This window comes from Aulonocara stuartgranti (assembly GCF_965226115.1).
Source record: "Aulonocara stuartgranti genome assembly, chromosome: 5".
Classification (NCBI taxonomy): domain Eukaryota; kingdom Metazoa; phylum Chordata; class Actinopteri; order Cichliformes; family Cichlidae; genus Aulonocara; species Aulonocara stuartgranti.
In genome coordinates, this window is record NC_138943.1 from 6,220,968 (window position 1) to 6,240,823 (window position 19,856).

General features: G+C 38.3%; 1 protein-coding gene and 1 long non-coding RNA gene across 2 annotated transcripts in view; both read left to right on the forward strand.

The window, feature by feature from the left end:
- Nucleotides 1-19,856, forward strand: part of LOC309706849 (uncharacterized protein) — a 464,381-nt gene that overhangs the window by 374,854 nt on the left and 69,671 nt on the right. The gene's annotated exons all lie outside the window — the stretch shown is intronic.
- On the forward strand, nucleotides 16,250-17,015 carry LOC309706694. The gene is made up of 2 exons (XR_014276772.1): nucleotides 16,250-16,737; nucleotides 16,820-17,015. It is a non-coding gene; the product is annotated as an uncharacterized lncRNA (long non-coding RNA).

Here is a 19,856-nt window from a genome sequence, read left to right on the forward strand (position 1 = left end):
GACAGACCGGGGAGACAGAAAGGAAACACCAAAACACAGACAACAGATAAAGGAGATGCTTGACAAAACATGGGATGTGAAACATAGGTGAGACACGATAACAGAAACCTAAAGACTGGATAACAAAATTAAGACCAGAAAATACAAATAGTAGAGTTACAACAATAAGATCCTGGAAAACCTGGAACACAAACTTAACTTTGAAAATATTAAATAAACCAGAATCAAGAAGTCCAAATGCAGAAACACTGGGCCCAACTGCCACTAGTAACAGTAACCTTAGTGTTTTCCACAAAATTGTGGCTGTCAGCTGACTATTGTCAGTATTTTTGGGACCATTTTGACACAACTGGATTCTGTTTAATATTCATGTTTTTGGCACTAATATAATATTAGCAATCAAATAAGTAGCTTTGAAAATTTAACAGATTTTCTGTTTTTGGAAATTGAAAGCAAACCATTCTGATTCTGATGTGAGTCTGAGTCCTGATAGGTAAAAACAGAAAGAAGCATGAGTAACCGTTATAGTCATCAAGGTTTCTTTTCCTTTCTTGTTACATATCTCAGCATTAAGTCCTGCACAAGAAGCAACCATCTCATCAGCCTACTGTTTGTTGTCCACACTAAGAAAACAGGGACCATGTTCGTAGTCATGAAAAGCCACAAACTTTTGACAACACAGATTTAGAGTCTAAATCTGCAATGGTCTAAAAGTTTTAGACCATTGCATTGAGCAGTAGAGACAGGCTTCTTTTCAGTTTTTTGTACCTGATTATTTTTTATTTTCTTTTTGGAAAACTAGCCAGTTGTGTGATCCACACCATAATTGCTCCCCTGCAGGATAACAGATACAGGAGAACAACTCCTATCCGCCTGCTGCTCACACAAAAAGAAATCACAAGGTCAGGTGTGCTGCAGACTCAAAGGTACTTTAACATGCAGGTGATCAGACAAAGTGTTTAGTGACAATACTAAAACTGGTGAGAGGAGTAGCAACATCTACAAAATTCTGACAGAACCACATTTGTCACTGTCATGTAAACCTCTTCAGAGAGGCTTGCTACTCATACTTGTACAATACACTGAACAGAATTAAAATGTTCCTAAAGCAGATACAATATATTTTTAGGCATTTAGTTTATATTTATGACAGCTTCTGTATGTATACATGTGTGAATACACATACAGTTAAACACACACATACAGATGTAAACTCTAGCTTCTGATGATTCAATTCAATTTTATATATAAAGTGCCAACTCACAACAACTGTTTTGTCAGGAAAAGACCCTAATAATAATAATAATAATAATAATAATAATAATAATGACAAAACCTACAATAAAATAAAAATGCAAAAAAGAAGAGGAAACAAAAAGGAAAACAAAAATTCATAATTGCCACAATTTCTAAAGAGATTTTGCAAGTTTTTCTTTGTACACTCGCTTTTTTTTTTCACTCATATTTCAGTCCAGTCCTTGTACTTGAAAATATTCAGAGAAATTTTTATTTATTTATTTATTTGTTAAAACAATACTGATCTATGAATCATTCAAGCAAAAAACAACAATGATGTGTCTGCACATAACAGAAGCCCTTTAAAAAAGGCACTTTCTTACTAGCAGCCTGTTACAAAAGCACATTATTTGCTCACTTTTGTTTTGTTGAATCTCTAAAAAATGAATGCTAAAGATAACACAGTGTGACAGACATACATACAATAGCATTTTTGCATCAACAAGAGGATTCTCACAGTGCTATTAGCTGAAAGGTTATATCTTGAAATTGTATTGTCGTAGGCCGGCACCAGTCACCCTTCTCCAAACTCTAGGTAAATGGTCTGTATTTGTATAGTGCTTTACTTGGTCCTAAGGACCCCAAAGCACTTTACACTATACACAATCATCCACCCATTCACACACTAGTGATGGCAAGCTACAGTGTAGCCACAGCTGCCCTGGTGCGCACTGACAGAGGCGAGGCTGCCGGACACTGGCGCCACCAGGCCCTCTGACCACCACCAGTAGGCAACGGGTGAAGTGTCTTGCCCAAGGACACAAAGACCGAGACTATCGGAGCCGGGAGCTCATCAGTCTCTAATTTTTAAACAGTAGTTAGGGACCTGCTCCAATGTGCAGCTTCTGACTGCTTCTTTAGAATGGTAATCAGACTCCTTCATGTTTTTTTTCCAACCTTTGAAGATTAAAGTCTAACCCAAATAGGGTTCCAGGGAAGTTTCTTGGCTCTCATCTCCATCTGTGTTTACGTTAGGCTTAAATTTTCCTTTTTGATAAAGGTTATAGTTAGGACTGAACCAGGTGACCTTAGTTATGCTAAAATAGGCCTAGACTGCTTGAGCGTCCCATGATGGACTGAGTACTTCTACTTCACTCACCTCTTTTCACTTTGCATGTTTTTTCCACCACTCAAAATGCACAGAGGAGGTCTAGAGAAAGGTACAACATTCAGCGTCTACAGCCATCTGTAAAGCATGGTGGAGACGGTCATGGTTCGAGCCTGCATTTCAGCCAGCGGTGTTGAGCGAAGGCAGAATAGATTCCAGCATGCAATACCATTTGGAAAGAGCCTGTGTTCCTTCCGGTGTTAATAAATCCCAGCAACTATTTCCGATTTTCCTTCTAAAATATAAAAAAATGAGGGATGGCTCAAGACTTTTGCACAATATTCAAACTAATAAATACACATTTTTATTCGAAACCCCTGATGTGGATTAATAATCTTTGTTCCTGATTGAAAGGATAATTTCATTTCTCTGGAGAGTTGGATTTTACATCGTGCTTTGTTCTCTTTTCTTTTCTTACATTTGCCCGTCATCATTTTTACCTCCTACTCCCTTGAAACCACATTTAAATTCGGCTGATTTTCTGCTGTTTACATGCACAGTGAACCAAACCAGCCAGCCATTAAATATTTTAATAATCTAGCAGAAAAAATACTCCGACGTGTACACATAATAAATCTGCATATCACTGAGGAAGATCTATATTCAAAGCAGATAAAAATAATAATAAATCCAATAATAATAAAAAATGGAGGGGCTAACAGGGCCCATGTGGTATTTGTTTGGATAGAAGATAGAGGAATAACAGATAAAGTACTGATTTGGAGGTTAATTTATGTCCTGTTTTTAGTATACAGTATATGCAGACGTGAGAAAAGTGTATAGGGATTCTATGTATATGCAATTTGATTGCATTTACCTGTCAGTCTACGTCCCTAGCCTCACCTATGGTCACGAGTTTTGGGTAGTGACCGACAGAACGACATTCCGGATATAAGCGACGGAAATGAGCTCTCTTCGAAGGGTGGATGGTCTCTCCATTAGAGATAAGGTGAGGAGCTCAGCCATGCAGCAGTGGCTCAGAGTAGAGGCGCTACTCCTCCACATTGAAAGGAGCCAGTTGAGGCGGTTCGGGCATCTGACAAGGATGCCTCCTGGGTGCCTCATGGGTGAGGTGTTCCGGGCATGTCCCACCAGGAGGAGGCCCCGGGGCAGACCCAAGACACGCTGGAGAGATTATCCCTCTTGGATGGCGTGGGAATGCCTTGGTGGTGACAAGCTGAACGAGGTGGCCGGGGAAAGCGGGGTTGAGGCTTTTCTGCTTTGGCTGCAGCCCTCACAACCTGGCCCTGGAGAATGGATGGATGATCTCTGTTCTTCACTCTATATATCTAATGCTAGAAAGGTTTTCCTTCTGTGTCAGTTTTAATTTCAGACATAGCATGCCAGAAGTAGTTATAGTGTGGTTATATGGTTATATGGTCAGTTTTGAAGTGAATTAAATTTATGAAATTTAATTATGTTATTCTTAGAAATAGAACATTTTTTTTTCCCAGATGACTTTGTAATTGTCCTCATGCTAGCATGTGCCACTTGTGAATGATTTAGAAATAACCTGGGTGGCTAAAGTATAAACATTCTTTACTTAAGTACATGTACAGGTACTCGTGTTAAAAAAAATACTAATTAAAAGTTGAAATATCAGAAGTGAACATCATATCCCAGTAAATTCCTCTCAAAGTCAAACTGTGCATTGCTCAGAGAAACTGTAAAAATCCCAAAAGCTGCATTTCCGACTCAGGTGGCATGTTAAGTTCATGGCAGTGCAAATAGAAAAAGACAAAGCAAGTATGGCTTGCTTGGAAGGGTTACCAGGAGAAAGCCTCTTCTCTCTAAAAACAGATTGACTCACGTTGGTTCAAATGAGACCAAAGTGGAATTTCGTGACCATAATGCACATGTTCACCATCTGAAAACCAAAGGCTCTATTTACATCATTTTAGAACCTTCTAAGGACTAGGTAATTTCTTTATGTCCTCATATGTAAATCATTAGAAAGAGGGTGTCATTTCATTTTCATTGAAACAATGTTGTTTCCAAAAAGCGAAAACATAATGATAATATTACTGCAATAAAGAAACGTTTGTGTCTACTTGTGTCTGCTTTGAAAAAACAAATTTAAGTGTGCACTCTATCTTTAAAATGATGATGGTAAACAAAGTAGTGATAGCTTTCCTATATTTTATATTGACTTAATCAATAACACAAAGTTAGGTTTCTTAATTATATATTTTCACTCGTTTTTCACTTGTTTTTCACAGGCATTAATAATCCTCAGCAGCACTTTGTGTATTTATAAATGTCATTGAACTCAATTTGCCGCCTTAAGTGATAGGCCTAATGATGCCCTGAAATACCTTTGTTCATTTTCAGAGGATAATCACATGGCTCTTGCAGTTGCTTCTTGCTGTGGATGATTTCAGGCTCTCTCTCTTCCATCCGCGTCTTCAAATACTCAAAACTGTTTGAATATTTCACTTAGTCACACCTTCACATTGTTTTAAGATGATTCTTTTTCAATTGGCACCACCTCTGTGGGTCAAAGTATGCCTTTTTATGTGTAATGCACACTGTAAGTAATCACAAATCCATACCCATTTACCCATCTCATTTCTCTAGTCAAACCGTGGATATGATAGACAAATGTCAAAATACCTAAGGGCTTAAATAAAAATTGTTAAAACATGTGAGATATGTGATTATGTTTAGAGAAGGGCATCAGAACATCTGTTGATGCACCGTAGTGTTTGCTGTTCCTTTTAAGACTAGTAAGAGTAAGAGAACTTACCAGTAGATCTGCAGTTTCTGAAATACTTAGACTAGTCTGTTGGACACCAACAACCACGCAACATCCATTGTTGCTTAAACAACAATTTTCTTTCCCGTTTTAATGCTCACTTTGGGTCGGCTTATTATATATTAATATTAACCAGCAGCTGAACATATGTACATGACAGTGTGGCTGGTGAGTGTACATGCTGACATTTGACTGCTCTTTGACCACCCCTGTTCACCCCTAATTAATAAACCTGGACTTAAATGCTTTGAATACAAATTTTATCAGAGGAAATACACAAATTTTATTTCATTATTCCTTCTTTTATTTTGTTCTTTCCACGTCACATACTGAGGAAGGTGGTGGATTTCACCATTTTTTTCACTACTTTAATTAAGCTTTTTTTTCATCACAGACATGTTCCATGTCTTTACTTTCAACAAAAAGTGCGAGCTATGTCCTGCAACCCCCAAAGTTTGATTCTGTTCATCTGGACATAACTATTTCAGTGGGAGAAACATTTCATCCCTCATCCAAGTGACTTCTTCAGTCTCAGGCAACTGCAGGTTTCTGCAACAACACAATGATAGGAGATGTGGTAAATTATGTAATCACAGAACTTTGCATTATCCACTGGTGTTCAAAGTTTAGGACTCCTCAAAATCGTAATTCTCATCTAGATAACATAATATTACTTACAGATTACATAAGATATGACTGACATACACAGGGGATGATGCATATGCTGTATAACCACGCCAGGAGCTCCAATCATTCCTTCATTCAGCCGTTTGTTCCCTAAGAATAGTGTCTACCAGAGGTGGGACCAAGTCATTGTTTTGCAAGTCTCAAGTAAGTCTCAAGTCTTTATCCTCAAGTCTCAAGTCAAGTCTCAAGTAATGTCAGGCAAGTCCGAGTCGAGTCTCAAGTCACTGGTGTAAAAGTCCGAGTCAAGTCACAAGTCTGAAACTTTGAATTTCAAGTCCTTTCGAGTCTTTAAAAAAAACAAACGAAAAAATAATGTTGCAGTTATATGCTAAATGTAAATATTAGACCATGTAATTTTAAAATCTGTGTTTTTCTCAACACATACAAAATAGTGAACTTAGAAAATATACACAAATTGTGAAATTGCACCTCTTTAAAATGCAGCTCAATTAAACCTAGCTCCAAGAATAATTTTCACCGACAGTTCTGAGATACGCTGCATGTTATTCTTGGATGCGGTTGTAGGACCAGCTTTAAAATCGCATGACAAAAATATCATACATAAATAAATGATATTTTAAAAAAAATATAATTTAAAAAAAAACTGCATCACCAACGTAGCCTGGAAAACATTTGCTAGTTAGATGAAGTCAGCTATCTCATCTTAGCATATTTATATGCATATTTATAATCATACGGTTCTTGGAGTGAGTGCATACACTCATGAAGTTTAGTAACTTCAGGTCACTGCAACAAGCCCAGGTACAGTTTACCGACGGATGGGTGCAGGACCTTGAAATGCACCGTGTAGAACGAAAGACCATCGTACGTATCATAAGTTTACCAGTCTCACAAATCGTCTTCATAAATACACATTCGTTAACCGTTTATTAATATAACCTTTGAGCTCAACGGTAATTAATTAGTAGTGGAAATAATTTCTGGTAGCATCACAGAAATGTAGCAGTGACAATAATATTGTATGCTGTAATCGTACTGGGCAATTAGTGATACAAAAAACCTGTTTTATCCTGTGAATAAAAGTATGTGTTTTTGTCAGTGTACCATAATAACAGAAGCGAAACGCAATATTGTGTCAGGATAATTTACTATTTATGCACAATAAATAAAGGAGCATAGCGCGACAATTTCTGTTCAGTGCCAGACTTGCTTGTAACCTATATCACCAATTATGTTAAGAAAAATGACGCATTAACTACAACAGCAGACTGACCTTTGTGTAAATGCTTGGAGCAGACTAACCTGTGAGCTGGAGTGTTCTAGGACGTTATATTTGATCTTTGAATGGCTGCAATCCAGTCGCCTCTTTGTTACTTCGGAAACATGGCTCGAACAATTTCTCTTCCACGACGTAATCCGATAACAACCGATCTCTTTACCCGTCGGCTTCCCGTGGCTGTCATGCGACCGGCTATTGCAGTTAATAATACAACAGCTTCTTGACATTTTTGTGTTTCTTTTTATCGCTGTGTGACTGGTTTTAATTGAAAGCCTGCGTGCACTAGTACCGCTTGCCACGAGTTCCCAGAATCCTTTGCGGTTCTACCCGTGAATGACGTCACATTTTCAATCTCTATATAATATGCATGTTAAATTTTATATTTGGGGTAAAATATCAAGTCTTTTCAAGTAAACCGGTTCAAGTCCAATTCAAGTCCCAAGTCATTGGTGTAAAAGTCCAAGTCAAGTCACAAGTCTTAGAACATTTTTTCAAGTCAAGTCTAAAGTCATAAAATTAATGACTCGAGTCTGACTCGAGTCCAAGTCATGTGACTCGAGTCCACACCTCTGGTGTCTACTAAACTTTTTTCTTTTTTTCCCCCCATTCACTTATAAACTGAAGAACCTCGATGACTTTTCATACGATTTCAGCCAGACAAATGCAATGTTTATCCAAACACTTGGTTTTCATTTAAGTAAGTCATTAATGCCACACACAGCTCCAAAAATTGTGAGAAATATTAAATTCCTAAGTGAGGCTCTAGGTGAGTACACCGAGTTTGGGTTTTGTCTCATAGGTTATTTGCATTACAGGGCATAAGTTTATGACTGATGTATGAAGCTGTTTTTGCACTTCCTGTGTTCTGAGCGATTTAAAACTTTGAGATTTTCTACAAACATCAGTTTAAAGCAAAATACTATGCTTTCAATTCCATCATCTCAAATGTTTACATATTTTATATGGCATGGATCTCCTCACAGCAGCGATAAACTGTTTGCTTTCATTTTTTTCTTGTCATGGTATGTTCGGGGTGTTTTACATGAAAAATTTCAACTGCACACTTTTTCATATACTTCATTTTTCTATACATCACTGCTCAAGGGCTTCAGCTCTTTTTCATTTCCATGTCCCTTTTGTTTTCAGCACTACAAACCTGCTCAAATGTTATAGTTTTCACAAGGAATCTCAGTAGTCCACTGTCTGAGTGGCAAGATCATCGTATGTCTCTGGTGAGAAACTGAGCAAATGTGCCAAAAATATTACACCATGAAAGACAGCACAGATTCTGTTATTCAAAAAATGTCAGAATAGGCCTGGCGAAGAGGACTCCCTCGCTCTTTAACATGCATTTCCCCTGTTAAATTACTCTTGTAAGAACGTCTTAAGATGGAGCTCATCACATCACAAAAGGGGAAGGAACCAAATAGCAGAATTCCCAGTCGTCAGTTTAGCAGAGATTTGAAATAACAATCCCCATCGGGGCCAGGCAATGTCGTCTAAGTTCCCTATTCACTGAACAATGGCACAGAGCCGACCCTCCTGAAGTACCGAACAGCATCAAGGGACGCAGCTCAATAAAATCAGCCGGGGGGATCTCTCACTTCTTAAGCTTTTCAATAATATGATCCCCTGCTATCTATATTACCATATGGGATCCAGCAGCCAGGTAGGGGCCGAGGCAGCAGGGTTTCAGGAAGATAATTGATTCCAGTTTTTAGCAAGAGGACTGGGGATGTTGTGGGAGAGCAGTGAACGGGCCCTCTTCAAAGATGCAGCTTTCAGGCTGCAAGGCTACATTATACCTGAGTCAAGAAGAACCTGATCTGTTATTCTTGTACAGCTCTCTGAAGTGTTAGAGAGCATGAATAAGCTATGGGCTACAAGAGCTAGACAGACATTCAACAGGTGAGGGGGGGGGGGGCAGAAAATTGATGGGTGCAATTTTATCTTTCTCTCTTAGAGAATTTGTTTGCAGTGGGACAGACTGTCTCCCTGGACATATAAATTAGAAAAATACAGTACTATCAAAAATATATATAAAAATGAATAGGAATGTTGTTTAAGAATATTGATGATAATCACTGAATCCCAAACTCAGTTCCCAGAGTTGCCGCTGCAAACCTGCAGAGAGCCTCAGTGATGTTTCACTGTAATCAGATTACACCTGATCCACAGAGTGAGCAGAGGAGCTTCTGTTTGGATTTGCACATCATGGCTTTGACTCAGTACATTCTGCTTGAACTGATGAAATCTGATGAAGCACCCTTTCCTTTTTTTTCTTCATATTTAATGTGAAGATGTGATAATGAGAGGGGAAATCCTAACATGGTGCTCTGGCTGTGAGCACAGAAGCTCCACCTACATTTTGTTCAAACCTTCTGTTTGTGGAGGACAGCTAATAAGAGCAAAGTTGTCTTAAAGAGGAGCTAAGACTGTCAGGGGTGATGGATTTAGGGTCTGAAAACCTAGCCAAGGCAACCAAAGCTACTTTAATAGAGTCAAACGATCCCTGTGAAAATTTGCATTATGTGTACATTTCAATAAAAACTAAATATATTGGAAAAAAAAATGATGTGGAAAAACAAAAAAAATCACATGCAAGAATGGTTGCATTCTCCATCGTAGCCAAAAATCTGTCCTCCAGGTGCCAGTCTTTTGGACTGTGAGCTATCACGAGAGTCGGTCTCCAGCCAGACAGAGTTCATTCCCCAGTGACTGAAAGAAAGATAAATGCCACCCAGGATAGATGAATGACAGATGAGTCATTTCCATTTATGAGGTTGAGAATGCTCACACTGATCTGCTGTCATGTCGCTCCATGATTGAAATGTGTTTGTGTGTAAGAGCTTGAGTGAGAGAGACAAGAGTGAAAGGAAAGGCAAGAAAGGATGAGATTATAACTATAAGAATTTATTTTTTGTCTGCTGCCATTCATTTTCTAGGAACCAGGTATTCCATTGAAAGCATCAGTCTTGGCTCCTTTATTCCAGCCAGCATCACCACTGCTCTTTCACCTTGTTTACAACATAGCAGTGGTGTTTCTTTTTCTTTTTTTTATTTCTTTAACAAAGTGTATGATAATCCACCCTTGCAGTTGTATGACTGCTTTTCCCCTTTTCACTGATAAAAAGAAGAGAGAGAACATAAAGTAGGATTAAAACCACTCCAGATGAGATGTATAACATTTCCAGGCACATCCAGTTACAAGGCTTCCTGCATAACTTAACATTTACATCTCTGCCCACACACAGATAATATATCCACTGCATATAGACACTAAATATTCCCATTGCAAAAAGATTTGTTTTAAAAAGCAAGAGAAAAGTCTGATGTCTGATTCAGAGTTTGTGCCATTTGAATGACCTGGATATACCCGAGACTTTCTTTGAAAGACTTTCCTGCAGACTTAAAAACTTCTCAGATAAATCTTTGTTAAGTTTAACAAGCGCAAACCCCAATGAGCTAGCTAACCAGGTAGTAGCCTTTTCTTTAGTCTCAATCTTGACGAACTGTTACCACAGACATAAAACACATAAGCCAGTTATCTTTCTTTTCATGCTCCCACACTGGTAAACTACCTGCTTAAGTATCCAGTCAAACTTTCTCTCATCTCTTTAGTGTTTTCACAGTACTCACACTACACTGCAGTACTTACAGCAGGCTAATTATACACTGGCCCCACAATCTTTCAAAGCTGAAACTGTTTCTAGCTACACACAGTGCCAGTGTTGAACTTCCCATTGTGCATTTTATACCTAAAATGCATTTGTGAAGGAAATTAAGATAAGATAAGATAAGATAAGATAAGATAAGATAAGATAAGATAAGATAACCTTTATTAGTCCCACACGTGGGAAATTTGTTTTGTCACAGCAGGAAGTGGACAGTGCAAAAGTTATGACGCAAAAATTAGAATACAATAAGAATAAATACAGTACACAGCTGTACAGAATAGAATAAAATAATATACTATATACAGTAGAATAAAATAGAATAAAAATATACAATAAGATAAAAATAGAATACGAATGCTATATACAACTGAGTAAAAATACAACGATGCCAGAAAAGATTATTGCACTTAGTGTTATTGCACATGTGTGGATGTGTGTGTTTGTTCAGTTAAAGTCTTTGTTGTGGAGTCTGACAGCAGTGGGGAGGAAAGACCTGCGAAATCTCTCCGTCCCACACCGTGGGTGCCGCAGTCACCCACGGTGACTTACAGGTATAATTGCTATTGAAAAGAGGCACTTGCAAGCCTCTCTCTCAATTATTCTCACAATACTGATATCTGCAAAGAAAAGCAACATTTGACTATTTTTCAGAGAAAACTCACAATTACAGTTAAACATTTAGCAGTGCCTTCAGTTTCTTCATCAACAAGGGTCGTTGTTAGTAGTAGTCTGCCAGTAGGCTTCTAACTCTACTTGCTAATTCAATCTGCAATTTCTCAGTACAATTACAGATACATAACAAGTCAAATGTCTTTCCCAAACGGAGCAAGCAATACGATGGCAAGAAAGAGTAGGAATTGCTTAGAGGAAAATGTGTGAGCTGTTTGTTAATTGGAGAGAACATTTAGCAGACTCCTTCACAAACATATGACAACCCCACCTGCTCATTTGCCAGTCTCCCTGGCTTGTGTTACAATATGGAGCTGACAGTATTGCCTGAGAGTTTGGCTCCTGTCTTGACAGGAGATAAAATCTCAAAGCTGTCTTGTCAAAACTTGCATCACATTCCTCAAAATGTAAAACTGACAAATCAAGGCTGAGCTTTCTGTGACTATGTGTTTTCTCCTTTCTTTTTTATTTCTTTTATTCCCCCATTTGTATTTGCAGCTTCAATGGTCAAGAATGGCAAATTGTATAGGGCAGCAAAATATGTTCCCTATCAATTGTGCAAAGACTGAAGATTCCAGTAACACCTAGGCTGTTGTATTTATTCAGGCTTATGACATTTATTATTTTGATGTGATTTTTTTTTTTTTAGCTAACATATATAAAAAAGAACAGACACACACATACAATCTTCTAAAAATACACATGCAAAGGCAAAATTTTACTCTAGGGGCAGTTAACCTGGAGAAACTTGCTACTACAAATTCAGCTTTTTCTGTAAAAAATAAACACTGCTTTGTAAAAGACTGCATCACATTCCTCAAAATGTAACTCTGACAAATCAAGTCTGTGACAATGTGTGTTTTATCCCCCGTTTATATTTGCAGCTTTCAGAGAAGAAAACAACCTTTCAAATTATAAAAAGCAACAAATGCTATGCGATGTAGTTTGCCAAATTGATTCACTTTTGCTACATCTGTTATTTTAAATTTGCTGTTTGCTAACATAGACACACACAAAGCTCCAAGAATACACATGTAAAGGCAACATTTTACTCTAGGGGCAGTTAACCTACAGAAACATATGACTACAAATTCCACTTTTTTCTCGTACACAGACACTTAAACCCTTTTCCAAAAGTACAGCCAGTAACAGACACTAGCATATTATCAGTTGCCTCAGCTGTGTAGTACAGAATATGACATATGGTGTGCACTATCTGAAAAATGCATACTCTAAGTTGCTCTGCAGACATTGCCAAATATAGGTTGTAGTATATAGGCTAATAATATGTACTCTCAACCCCCAAGAGGCTCTTGAGTAGCTACAACTTTGCCTTTATTTCAGAAATGTACAGAAAGTGAAGCTTAATAAGCTTCCCAAGGCATTACATGCTTTTTTTCCCCTTCACATTTGGCTCTGAGGATTGGACTCCAGACAACAGTCTTCAGAGAACTTAACGATCATGCCATCTGGAGGCAGGGAAGTGTTGTAGCCACTGATATCGATCATCTTTTTACACCTTACTCTCACAGATGGTGGGAAAAAAAACACCATCTGGGTGCAGGTGTTGGCGCTTTGAAAATGAGAAGCAGCCACAGCAAAATAGAAATAAAATCGTTTGTCCTAACACTACTAAAAGTTTTCTTTAATTAGGACTTTTTAATGTGTGAGCTTTTTAAGAGTTAAAGTAGCTGTGCTGCTGGAGGTTCATATGTTTGTATGTGGCTGTTTGTGTCTAGGTGTAGGTAATGCTTCTGGCTCAAGTTTGCCACAAAGTTCATACTTAATCTTTGCTTCTATAAGTTTTGCTTTTATATACAGACTTTATGGTAAATGGTAAATGGCCTGTATTTATATAGCGCTTTACTAGTCCCTAAGGACCCCAAAGCGCTTTACATATCCAGTCATCCACCCATTCACACACACATTCACACACTGGTGATGGCAAGCTACATTGTAGCCACAGCCACCCTGGGGCGCACTGACAGAGGCGAGGCTGCCGGACACTGCAGACTGTGTATTACATACCCACATATTAAAGATGTTGATATGGGTTAAGGTTATCATTTTATGCCTTACATTTTAGGGTCATTATTTCACATGGATACATTTTGAAGTCTGACTTTTTCTTTGCAGGGAGGCATCAAGCAATGGAAACGGACCACTTAATTGCAGACACCATGACAATGCTGCCATCAAGTGGACATCCACAGTTATTACAAAAGTCTGTCTTTTGGCGTTATAGATCATCATTGTTATTACCATGAACACTATCATCAACACCTCTACAGTCATTAGAAAATTACCAGCATCAGTACATCTACTTTGGTGAGCCACAAAGCCAGCTCATCTGCATAACAATGTACAGCCTATATAATGATTTGCACCATGATTCAGTGAGAAATATGCACCCACCAACACCCAAATAATTGCAACTGCAGCAAAAAGCTAAATTACTGTGCAAACAAGAGTTTGGCAACTATTTAACAGGTTAGTGTGACCAGTAGATGTCACTGCATACCCTGAAATCAGATCATGGTTTCCAGAGAAAGCACACCTGCAACCTAGAAACACGTCAGTGCAGTAACCATGCAATGCTTAGCGACAGACTCAAAATTACAAACAGAGGATCATCCCTGTTGTGTTTATGTGATTCTTCCCTGATGCAGTCATAAAAATCAATCCCAGCAACAGAGGCAAAGTCTGTGAGAGCACTTACAAAAGCACTTTGATTTCTTTTAGCATGCAGAATAATCTGACTCTTGTTAACAACAGTTCTGTACAATTATATGTTACAATGTTGTGCTTCTTTATTGATAAATATTGCAATCAGTAATTGTTCATTATTATTAAGATGAAACTCCTTGGTAATGCTGACCTGTTTATACCCATACTAACTGCAACCACTGTAATATCTGTTAGTGGGCTCATATAATATTGGAAAACTATGCTTGTTTACAAAAGCTCATGAGAACACAACTTAGAGAGTGTTATTGGCATATTCTGATTAATAGGGTCGTCATTCCTTCTGAGTAAGGAGTTTTTCATCATATGCACAATACAATTTTAAAACTTTGCTGATATTGAAGCTAAAAGAAGCTAAAGTGTGTACCAGAAAATAATATACAATTTCAAAAGTCACTGGATAATTGCACATTTATCTCATTAAATGTCCTCATGCTGACCACTAAGAGTGCCACATCTTAAGGATGTACACATGTGTGTCTTGTTATGGCTGAGCTGTTGTTGTAACATGCACTGACACATAATAAAGTGCAAAAAAATGCACAGTGAATTGTTCCATTTAGAGCCCAGAATACTTCCGCTTGCTTTGTTTTTGTCTCCAGCGGACCAGTACCTGGTTACTGTAATCTAGCCTGAAGCCAGAGAGCGAGCAAGAAAGAGAGAAAGCGAGAGAGAGAGAAAGAGAGAGAGAGAGAGAGCTATGCTGCAGATCCATCTGGCCCTCACCTGGATTCTGTATTATGCCCCGAAGCCTTTCAGATTAAAGAGCTGCCTTCAGTCACATTTATGCTCAGCGAGATTCCATACTGTGTCTAAAAGCACAAATAATGCTACACTGAAGCAATTGTTTTTCATCTTTCTCTGATGTTATTTTCAGTGAAGCACATCAGCAGACTCTGTTTCTATTTTTCTCTCTGCATGTGTGCAGCACAATATGTTTGCACTATATTTGCCAATGTTTGTGTGAAGTTTTTATCTATGTCAGATTCACCAAGAGACTTTTGCTCATGTGACTTCTGCCACTGTAATGTATGTGTATAATATAAAGTGAGTTGAACTCCAAGCCTCTGAACATGCCTGATGTCATACTTTTGGCCTTTTTGGCAGCTTGTTATGTTATGTGTTTTCTTCAGGCCGAAATTTAAAAGTGAAAGTAAGTAATTTGTTGGAAGATTATCATCTGCCTCTTCAACACTAGACTTAATCTAGTTTTCCTTAAATTTTGTTAGTACTGTATGTAAGGAAACTCCTAGTAAGTCACCTTTGACTTGGTTTTCAATGTGGGATTTGTTATTTAAATACTATGGAAAATAATCCAGTCTGGTCTCTGTACAAGTACGTAACAAAGCACAGATACAGCCTTGCTTATACTATAGCGGTTGAACCACAAATGTGCGTGATGTTGAACGCTTTGATGCCAGGCCTGTTTACATGACATAATGATGCCCATGCTGTCAATTTAGAGCATTTCAATTGTCTCCATTCCCTCAGAGAAGGCACTCATCAGAGATCCACAGAGGGTCTAAGTTATGTGTCTGATTATAATGGGTAAAAAGATATGAATGAAAAAAATTAACCTCTATGTCAGTGTTTGTTTTAATGCATGCCCGGAAAAAGCGAACTATAGAGAGAGAGAGAGAGAGAAGAGAAGCGCAAACACTAAAGAATTCAAGGTGGGACGTAAAATTTTGTGTAGAGTTTAAGGGCCAATCACTGAGAGTTGTGTTTACTATTGGTAGAAAAAATGGTCAAAAACAACTATTGAAAGTTTCAGCAGATGCACCATTGTCTGGCTTTACCCTCTTTCCTCCCCCTTTCCTTTCCTTCTTTTGTAATCATGTGTATAAATTCGCAAATCTGTTTGTATGTGCATGTGTGCTTACAAACATTAGGGTATCAAGTGTACTCGTACTCGACATGTACTTTCCCATTTTTTATGGGAAAGTTTCATCAAGTATATTTTTGGTCTGAGTCTGTTGCAGTTTACAACTTTAATCATTTTATTAAATTTGTTTACATTTCCAGAATCTTATTTTCTTTCTATATTGTTGTGTGTGGAATGATGAGGAAAAGAGAACAAAAAAGTTTGTTTTATGCATTTAAAATTTAATTTATGATCAAATAAAGTGGAAAAAAACCCTCATATTTCCTCAAACAGCTACGTACCTACTGGCTTTTTAAAAAACCTGACTTGTTTTAAATACACTGTATCACATAACTGTCTTGAAGCGTGGGTGATATTATTGGATAATAACCTCTGTCTTGAGGACTGCACATCTGTCATTGCTAATTCAGCAGTTGAGAAATATGTGCCTTTGTCATGGTCCCTGTGCCCTGCTGGTCAATCCTCTATTGGGCAATATGTTTGTAGTTTGTTTGCTCTCTCGCCCTCTCTCTCTCACTCTCTCTCTCTCTCTCGCCACGGCGATGCTCACTGCGGGCTCCCGCTGCTGGCCCACACACCTGCTCATCACCACACCGGCCGCTGATCCCAGCTGATTACTGCACTACTTAGATGGCGAGTCTGCACTAGTCTTCGCTGGATCGTTGAACTATCAGCGTCAGTCAAACTTGTGTATCTGCCAACCTGTATCTTGAAAGCCCTTTGTTATTATCCCGCTAACCCGACCTTTTGTGTTTAGATCGTTTTTGGAACCGGATTCTGAGAGAAGTGACTGAGGAGGAGTTTTTGTACAGAAAGTGTGGAGCACCTTTTCCCCTAACCCTGTTTCCCACGGACCCTGGCGACCCGGACCCGTTTCCCCTGCACGTTGTACATAGCCACTTGGTGATTGTGTTCACTGTGAATAAACGCACTGTTCTTCGCTTAAAGGGAAACCCTGGCCTGCGCCTGAGTCTCTTTCGGAACCCTTAACAGCCTTACGTCTGTTGGTGCAATGGGACAACATGAAGTGGCATGTGGTTAACTTGAATTTCCATATAACGTTTTGCTCATCCATATGGAGCGTATTTAGACTTTGATCATCCATATATCATCCTGTTTTCAGGAAGCAAATTTAGTATGCTTTACTGTGTAAAGGGAATCCTTCTTTCTGAAAGAAGTGATTAGCTGAAGTGATCACTGGGGAGATTTAAAAGTGTACTGTGACCAGGTAGGCGATATCTAATTAACTAATATGACAGCCAGTTCAGTCCAGATGAAGAGCTCTGGTGTCACAGGTCGTATTTATGGCCTAAGGTAAGGGTGGTGTGGATCTGACCCTAGAGTCAAGTTCCAGCATGGACCTTCCCTGTTGACCCCAACTGAAGGAAGAAAAAAGACAAAATAAAGCTGTAGTAATATTATGAATTTCATTGTGTTATTTTCTCATATATATTTTGTATTTTATTAATGCATTTAAACAAAAATGTTTAGGAGAGTGTGTTTTTGCTTTCCTCCATAGTTTATTTGCATTTTCCCAACTACAGTACTACACTGCTCATGTGCAATTAGCTTGTTGTTGATCCATTTGGGGATGTTACATTTTCATGTAATCCTATGGAAATTTGTTTGTTCATCACTTTTTAATGTATTTGCTATTGCACAGGGTATTGTTTGCAGTGAGATGGATGGATGGATGGATGGATGGATAGATAGATAGATAGATAGATAGATAGATAGATAGATAGATAGATAGATAGATAGATAGATAGATAGATAGATAGATAGATAGATAGATAGATAGATAGATAGATAGATAGATAGATAGATAGATAGATAGAGGAAATTTCACAGGAGGAACTTGATACAAAAAAAGCAACTTCAAGAGATTGTCCTAAAGCTGTTTCTCTTGGGAAATTTTTAGTAAATCAGTTAAATTAGAGTTAAATATGTGTTTCTTGGTTGTCATGTTGTTGCCTATGTAACACTTTCAGTTCTGTCAAATCTCAGTCCCAACTCGCACTCAGGGACTTTGTTCCCCCCCCCAAACAGGGAAATAAATGTCAAATGAAAAGTCTGGTTCTCCTCTTATGTGCAGTGTGTTCATTTATCTCCTGGGAGACAGAAACAAAGAACTATGTCTCAATATTCACCACCCTTTATTCTTTTTAGCTGTCACCCCATTTAACTTGTTAAGAGAGCGCTGATGGTTAAATGTTAGACAAGAGTCCCAGCTTTTTGACAGCTCTGTGGTGGCTGTAACTGCCTGTACTTGTCTCTCAGTGTGGCCTTGCTGCCCCTAAGCTTCCTGCGGATTGAAGGAACACATACTGTGCTAAGTGTGTATGCATTTATAGTGGTTTTCTCTTTATTCTAAGCTATTTTAAAAGTTTCGATTATGCAATTTTGCAGTCAGAATCTATGACAAATAAAGAGATTAAATGAGTTCACATGACTTAAAATCTTGGCACCAATTATGTGTCATCTAGATTGACTGCCAATGCGTGGCAGATGCTTTTTTACAGAGGGTGAATAAGTCAGTTTCTCTGTCTATAAAACTGTTTAATAAAAGTCAGAGTTTATACATGTGCCTGCTCAAGATTTATGGACAATGTGAAATATGGAAACAATCAGAACTCAACACAGTGATTCATTTTTAATAAAAACATCTTCCCACTGAGGCACACGTGATTGAATTTCATCTTTATTCTTACGAGTGGAAAAAGGCATCGATTTGCACATTAAACACATTAACACTATAGTCCATCCTTCTCTGCCAACCAATTGCGACAATGTGATCAGTTTCAGTAAAACCATGCATTCCCATGGCAGGCATACAGAAATCCATGCAGTTTGTGGGCAGCAACAGTCATGGTGGCAAAACATCCAAAAGATGGTGGTACTGAAGATCTCCATAATTTCAATTCCTTGATCTATGCCCATCTGTGTATCTGGTGGCTTGCCTGCAGAGACTGTCTGTCATTTGTTCCGGCATGTCCCCTTAAAGTCTCTGTTACTCTCTGGGAAAGTGGACCACAGGAACTCCTGGGGGGATTGAAGTCCTTAATGCTGTTGTGAGTACATTTAGATCATTGGGGGTCAAAGAGAGCAAAATAGACAGGAAGAGTTGCATAGACAGAAACAGACACAGAAACATAGAAAATATTAAGCGGTAGAGAAAGGGGGTGGGCACAGGGGAGGTAGAAGAGGAATTTGAGTGAAAACACGTTTTTAGTATGAGCCTGAAATCCTTCTGAAGAAACAATAATTGGAAAAATATGAAGGGGAAATGGTGGATTTAACAATGAGAGCCTTTTTGTTCCTGTGTCACAAATGCAACTCTTTCAATCCCCCGAAGCTTGCATTTTTTTTCTTTTAAGAGTTGAATGCTAGTATTGTAGTGAAGGATAACTCACATTTTAGCTGAGTGCTCCAGTGTTGGTACAGTAATCCTGTTCTTTTGTTACATCACAAGATAAAATTGGCTGTGAAAAAATAAATCAATAAAAAGGTGTCAGTTATTGATGTGATGTTTTTAGGGTCATGTTTGAAGAATAAAGGTCACTAGCAAACTGTACATTTTTCTATAATTATTATAATGGCCTTTTCCCTGACAGGAAAAAAAACCTGTAGCACAGAGCTCACCTCCCCTGCGTAAGACCATGTTGTAAAATACAGTCATGCTTTCTTTTAAGAAGGCTCCTTCAATGACGTCCCCCCATTTATTGCTATTATTTCAGTCACAATGTCAAGGCTAGCTGATATTAACTTAAACCACTGTTCTTTCATGTTGTTAT